The 7,120-nt window shown below is 42.2% G+C and overlaps 1 long non-coding RNA gene across 1 annotated transcript; it reads left to right on the top strand.

The window, feature by feature from the left end:
• Nucleotides 1–3,182: 3,182 nt before the first annotated feature.
• On the top strand, nucleotides 3,183–5,292 carry LOC102297911. Its single transcript, XR_317878.2, has 4 exons — nucleotides 3,183–3,233; nucleotides 3,311–3,463; nucleotides 3,570–4,103; nucleotides 4,189–5,292. It is a non-coding gene; the product is annotated as an uncharacterized LOC102297911 (long non-coding RNA).
• The last annotated feature ends 1,828 nt before the right edge of the window (nucleotides 5,293–7,120 follow it).

Here is a 7,120-nt window from a genome sequence, read left to right as displayed (position 1 = left end):
TAAATGTGTCAATAATTAATTAAAATGTGAAATACATAAATAATTAATTAAATGTGTCAATAATTAATTAATTACATGTGTCAATAATTAATTAAAATGTGAAATACATAAATAATTAATTAAATGTGTCAATAATTAATTAAAATGTGAAATACATAAATAATTAATTAAATGTGTCAATAATTAATTAATTACATGTGTCATAACTATTTATTCAATTAATTAATTCCAATTTTAATTAATTATTGACACATTTAATTAATTATTTAATGGTGTATTTAATTAATTCATTATGGCAGTCCTGGCGCCTTGATACAATAAACAAATGTATGTGATTTTTTTATGCATTTGAAATTTTAAATGGGTCGGTGCCGACCCTAACACGAGAGGAAGGTTAAACCAGCTTGTTGCCAAAAAAAGATGCATCCTGACAAAATGGCATAAGAGCAAAGAAAATTGAATGTTATGATTTTCTGTTATTTTAACTTTTGCTGAAAAGCAGAAATTTTATTTATATATCCATTTATTTTATTTTTTTTGCATCATGTTCATATTTTGAATATTTATCATTTTGACAGGTCATACTTTAGCGGCCAGGAAAATGGGCCCCAGGGATTTGTTCATGTTAGAGGTTAGAACATTTGGATGGATCTGCTCTCATTTCGAGAAATCTGGCCATATTTAATAAACCCCCAAATACATGACTGTTCAGTGCCAGCATCAGGAAGTAGAGTATCTTGTTATTCCCTCCAATACCTTAAAACTGTGTTTGTTCCCAGACCATCAAAAACAAAAACAAAACAAACCCCTAAAAAACTCTTAGCATATGAATTGAGCTCAACTTTATTTACTGTGCCTTACAGAAACCTGATTATAGCAGGATCATTGTGTTAATTTAAATGAATCAGCTACCCTTATCCAGGGACAGATAAACAGGGGCAGCAGCCTAAATAGAGAAGCTCAGACCTCTCCCTGCCACCTCTTCCAGCCTTTCCGGGAGACCACCAAGGCATTCTCAGGCCAGCCAAGAGATACAATCTCTCCAGCGTGTCCTGGAAACATGTGATCTAGGAGACGCCCAGGAGGCATCCTTGTCAGAAGCTCGAACCACCTCAACTGTCTCCCTTTCGATGTGGAGCAGCCGCAGCTCTACTCTGAGCCCCTCCCAGATGGCCAAACTCCTCACCCTATCTCTAAAGCAGCGTTCATTTGGTCACCACCCAAAGTTTGTGATCATAGGTGAATTAAGAGATTCACGAAGCTCTCTATCAATCTCTGAATTACTGCCACTGCAGCACCAATCCATCTGTCACTCTCCTGCTACCTTCTCCCCTCACTTGTTAAAAAGACCCCAAGATAAACTCCTCCACTTGGGGCAGGAACACATCCTTGATCCAGAGTGAGCACTCCATCCTTTTCCGGCTGAGGACCATGGCCTTTGGAGGTGCTGATTTTTATTCCCACCATTTCACACACAGCTGCAAAATGCTCCAGTGTGAGCTGGAAATCGTCACCTGATGAAGCCAACAGAACCACATGATTGTTGTGGTTCTGTTGGCTACGGAGCAGTTTATGTCTGACAATATTTTCACGGACTGGCCTTTAAGGTGTCGTGGATAAATACAACCAAATAAATACAGTACCGGCACCCAAAAAAAAAAAGATGATTTTGCCATGGTCCACAGCTCAGTGTCTGAGGAGCGGTTGGGATGCCCACACCTGCGGGTGTGGCTGTCGTCTTCACACCTGCATCCCATTTCAGGCGATCACCAGGGGACTATTTAACCCCCTCACTGCCGGCTGCTCCACGCCAGTTCGCCCCTTGCGAAGGTTGATGAGGAATTTCTGCTTTCTATGAACTGTGTTAATCCTGTTACTATGTTTCCTGCTACTGTGTTACTGAGCTTTCACCTGCATGTCCTCCTGCCTGCCTGGAGTTCAGATAAACCACCTGTCATCATCCTCTCCGTCTCCCTGGAATCCTCTCCCGCGGACATTCACCCCTGCCTCCATTTCCAACGGTCCGGCCCGATCGTAAGATAAATAGCTCTACCCCGTTGTATGCTGTTATCTCCCTGCTCCCCAGTAACTCGCTCCCTTTTCTGTTGCAGCCTCCCACGGTTCTGATCATGGCGTTCCCAAATCGTTTATCTCCAGGTCACTTCTGTGAAACAGCATGTTCCTTTTGGTTATTCCGGGTTGCCTTTAGTTGAGAAATAAAGTTTATTCTGTGCCCATTTCCTGCGTATTGTGTTTGCTTCTGGGTCAAGCTTGCATGTTAGAACTACAGTTCTTGACAAATTTATTCATAACATACGAGAAAAGACCCAGGGAAACTATGTTAACGATGAAAGACAAGAAATAATAACGATAAAACGATAAAAACCAATAAAAACCCTGAAAACCATAAATTTCACACCTGAACCTCAACTCTCGCAGCCCGGTACCAAACAACTCATGGACTGGTTCTGGTCCATGGCCTGGGGGTTGGGGACCACTGGTCTAAATGACCAAGGCATGCACTGTGGTCTCATAAGGAAACTCAGCTTTTTGATATGAAGTTTTTCTGTTCCCAGATACAAATATTTTTGTTCCAAATAACTATTTGGTAATATCTTATGTCCCCCTTACCGAACAGCTCGTCTCACTGTGAGTCCCAGCAGCTCTCAGTTCTTTAAAGGAAGCCTTGTAACTTTGCACTGTGAGGAGGATGACGGCTCTGCTCGCAGCTCGTTCAGTCTGTGGAGAAACACAAGCAAAAAACTGATGATTCAGTGTGGAGCTGACTTTGGAATATGGTCTGTTTCTTCATGTACCATGAGCTACATCTACACGTGGGACAGTGGAGTTTACTGGTGTGAGTCCAGAGAGGGTCCCATCAGTAACATGGTTAACCTGACAGTCACTGGTAAGCTGAGTGTGTGGAGTTAGTGTTGATGAAGCTGTGTGTAAATGGATGAAATGCTGTAGTTTGTCTCTGTGTTGAGGTGGATCAGTGATCCTGCAGAGTCCTGTCCTCCCTGTGATGGAGGGAGATGACGTCACTCTGCTCTGTAAAACAAAGACCACTCCCTCCAACCTCCCAGCTGCTTTCTATAAAGATGGCTCCCTCATCAGGAAGCAGCCTACAGGTCACATGACCATCCAGCATGTTTCCAGGTCTGATGAAGGCCTCTACAAGTGTGACATCAGCGGTCATGGAGAGTCTCCATCCAGCTGGATCACTGTCACAGGTGAGGAGCTTCACTCTGATTTTTTCCCACTCACTTCATCCACATTTTCACCTGAACAGGTGGGATTCTCTCTGCAGATATACCTGCAATTACAGCCCTTCCTACTCCAGAAACTCCAGGAACTTCTCAAACTTCCCTTCATTTTGACTTTACACTCATTCGCTATCTGGTGGTCTTCTGTCCATACTTCATCTCCACTCTCATCATGGTATCTTTATATCGATGTAGAGGTAAAGCATTAAAATAATATAGATGCTAATATACATCTAAATAATAAATACATAATACATAATTAAAAAAATTAAATACATATATATTTTCTATCTGAATCTGCAGGAAATGACCTGTCCATCTCTGAACCAATGAGCATACCAAGGCCGAGGGATTGAATGAAGAGGATGATATTCTCACAAAAGAGCATCTAGAGATCCATCCCATCAAGGAGCGGCGAGTGCTTTTTCACAGCACATAGATATGCTGTGAAAACAACCAGAAAAGGCTGCTGCATATAAGCAAATTATATGCGGGGAGTCTGACCCAATAATAATAATAATTTGCCTCATCCCATGAGCCAAGATGTGAAAAAAAATGGGTCATTGTCAGAGATTTCAGGTGAAACCACGATGAGACCTTCCCTTATTATTGGAACTACTGAGATCATCTGATGCAAGGTGTGAGTGGCCATTGAGCCGCCTGGGAAGGGATCTCAAAACTGCGTTATAGATGGCAGACAGTTGGTGTCGTAGAGATGCTTGTCTCCTCTGGATCTCAGGGAAAGCCAGGTCCAATCCTTTCCCCTCACTCGCCTTCCAAGATGCTCACCAGGCCACTCTCCCCTCCCTCCAGAGCCATATGCGCTCCAACTGTCAAGTAAGACACAAATCCAGTAACCCTCACTTCACCAGTCTTCGCTCCCCTCACTTCCTTCCTAACCACACTCTCCCTCTGTTTACAGTTTCACCACGTCAGAGACTTCCTGCCAAGCTTTCTTCCCTCGTGTCGATCTTTACTCTTGTGTTCAATAAGGCTTATGTGAAATCTTATCACTCCCTCCTGTGGTTGAATCTTCACTTGAGTCCACATTTTACGTACTGGCCTCCGAGCCCTTTTCACAATCAGCAGCTGGAATTGCGCCATGGAGGGATACTCTTTGAGAAGAAATCTCCTGACAACTAACTTTTCAATTTCATAACTTCCAAGAGGAGTGAAATTAATGGGCATTAATATACATGCTAACTACTCACTTATGTGTGTTGGCCCTACAAGAAAAGACGTTTAAATTTTTCAATTTCATCTCCAGATTTTAAGCATCGACAAAATGTTAATACAACATCATCACTTGGTATGTATAATTTGTGTTGTTGTAAATAAAATTTGGGGGTAAGCATACCAGATTGGGGTTTTTATGGCAAAAAAAGATATAACTAATATTGAGTATATTAGCTATTCTCTATTTTTAAATGTTTTTCATGAAAGATAAAACATGAACTAGGCTAATCCATACATAACAAGATAAACAAGCATAAAATTCTTAAAAATCTAAAACAGACATGCACATTGATTACCAAACACAAATATTCAATATCCACACAACATTTTTGAGTAGTTAGATCTTGAAGGCTTCCTGGGCTTCTGTCTCTTGCAGAGCAGAAACATCCTTCTCACGGTACTTTAGTGCAGACAGGTGAGAGGAGGTCAAGGGGGATCAGAGCAGAGGGGGGTGAGGGCTGCAGAAAGTCTTGTGTAGATGTGAGGTGAACAGATTGGAGGTGTGAACAGACTGACTTTCAAATCTGCGGTAGAAGGTGTGAAGCCAGTTGAGGATTTTCCTCAGGGTGGAGGGATGGACTCCTCTAGCTGGTGGTGTGGTGCAGGCCTCTCAAAATTGATGCAAGCTGTTTGGTTGAGAAGCTGTTTTTTTTTTGCTTCTCACTGCAATTCATTTCTTCAATGATTGTCTACTTTCAAGATTAGGCTTAAAACTTTTATTTTTGTTAAAGCATATATTTAGGGCTGGATCAGGTGACCCTGAATCCTCCCTTAGTTATGCTGCAATAGACATAGGCTGCCGGGGGATTCCCATGATGCATTGAGTTTTTCCTTTCCAGTCACCTTTCTCACTCACTATGTATTAACAGACCTCTCTGCATTGAATCATATCTGTTATTAACCTCTGTCTCTCTTCCACAGCATGTCTTTATCCTGTCTTCCTTCTCTCACCCCAACCGGTCGCAGCAGATGGCCCCGCCCCTCCCTGAGCCTGGTTTTGCTGGAGGTTTCTTCCTGTTAAAAGGGAGTTTTTCCTTCCCACTGTTGCCAAAGTGCTTGCTCATAGGGGGTCATATGATTGTTGGGTTTTTCTCTGTATCTATGAAGCGCCTTGAGGCAACTTATGTTGTGATTTGGCGCTATATAAATAAAATTGAATTGAATTGAATGTTTGAACTATAAGCACTAGAATATTGGGTCCTGGTTATTAAATTGTATTTGACTGTTTATTTGTTTTTGAATTATTTTGTTTATTGCTCTTATAAGTTGTTTTGATGATCTTTCAGTGACATATTTTTTATTTTGTGCTGTACTGGCAGGCGTGTGACACACACAGATCAGACCCGTATTTCTGTGTTGCAGATGTGTAGTAAAGAGCCAAAGACCCAGTGCTTTCTCCTGCCTCTTACTTTCACGCCAGAACACCACGAAATGAAAGGCATAACACATGAACAGGTTACAAAAAGCACAGACCTGGGGAAGAAAGTGTTTAGGAAGCATTTAATGGTGAAGATTAGTGTTGTGTGAACTCTGCAGCTTCTAACCGTGGCTCAGGGGTGACCGTGTAAGCGTATCTGTAACCAGAAGGTCGCCGGTTCGATCCCCGGGCTCTCTGTCCTGGTCGTTGTGTCCTTGTGTCCTACCGCCTACTGGTGTTGGCCAGAGGGGCTGATGGTGCGATATGGCAGCCTCGCCTCTGTCAGTCTGCCCCAGGGCAGCTGTGGCTACAACTGTAGCTGCCTCCACCAGTGTGTGAATGCGAGAGTGACTGAATAGTGACATTGCAAAGCGCTTTGGGTGCCTATAAAGCGCTATATAAATCCAATCCATTATTATTATTATTTTTATTAATAAAAAAGGGGGACATTTCTCTGTGTATTTAGCAGGTGGAACTATGTTGGTTGGCCCCAGACTTTCCAGAATTGTGTGATATTCGGGAGCACTTGTGGGCAACCAGTAAATATGATGTGGGGAAAATGAACAAAGGTAGTGACTCGTAAGTCTGATTTCAGACCATGTAAGCATCAGTTATTAATTAAAGCCAGAATCAGTGACTGCAGTGTAACACACCCAAAGAAAGACTCTAGGTCTGACCAACCGTCTCAGTCGTGGGCAAAAAGATGACAGTCAATAAAATTCTAAAAGATAATTTATTGAGAAAAAAAATCAAGAGATAAAACATAAATCAGTCCAGTGTCCCATTTATGAATCAAATAAAAACACACAGTCCCAAGGCCAGAGCCAGCTATGCCACACTGCCAGTTGCACTCCACGTGTTGCCTTTAATAGGGTTAGAAGTTGTCCTCTGAGACCCACCACCCTGCAAGCACATAGCCAGTGGTCACTCTAGCCTCTGCAACTCTGCTGCCTTTAGGCTGTGGCATATAATAGGCCCTGGCCTGCACAGAGAGACAAAACAACACTTTCACTATAGAATTCATAGCGCAAAACCCATCCATCCCAAACATATCTGGTTTCATCACATTCCATTCCATATTGCTAACGTTTGTTTCTCTCTAAGAGTGCTTGTGAAGGATTCAACACAGACAGACAAGTGATGTTAGAGTAGAAGTGCAGTGATTGTGTGACTTTTGTAGTGTTGGGCTATCTGATTACTG

This window comes from Haplochromis burtoni, unplaced genomic scaffold (assembly GCF_018398535.1).
Source record: "Haplochromis burtoni strain Fernald_Lab_line unplaced genomic scaffold, NCSU_Asbu1 Contig_1347, whole genome shotgun sequence".
NCBI lineage: Eukaryota > Metazoa > Chordata > Actinopteri > Cichliformes > Cichlidae > Haplochromis > Haplochromis burtoni.
Note: the sequence above shows the minus strand (reverse complement) of the source record. Positions and strands in the feature narration are given on the sequence as shown.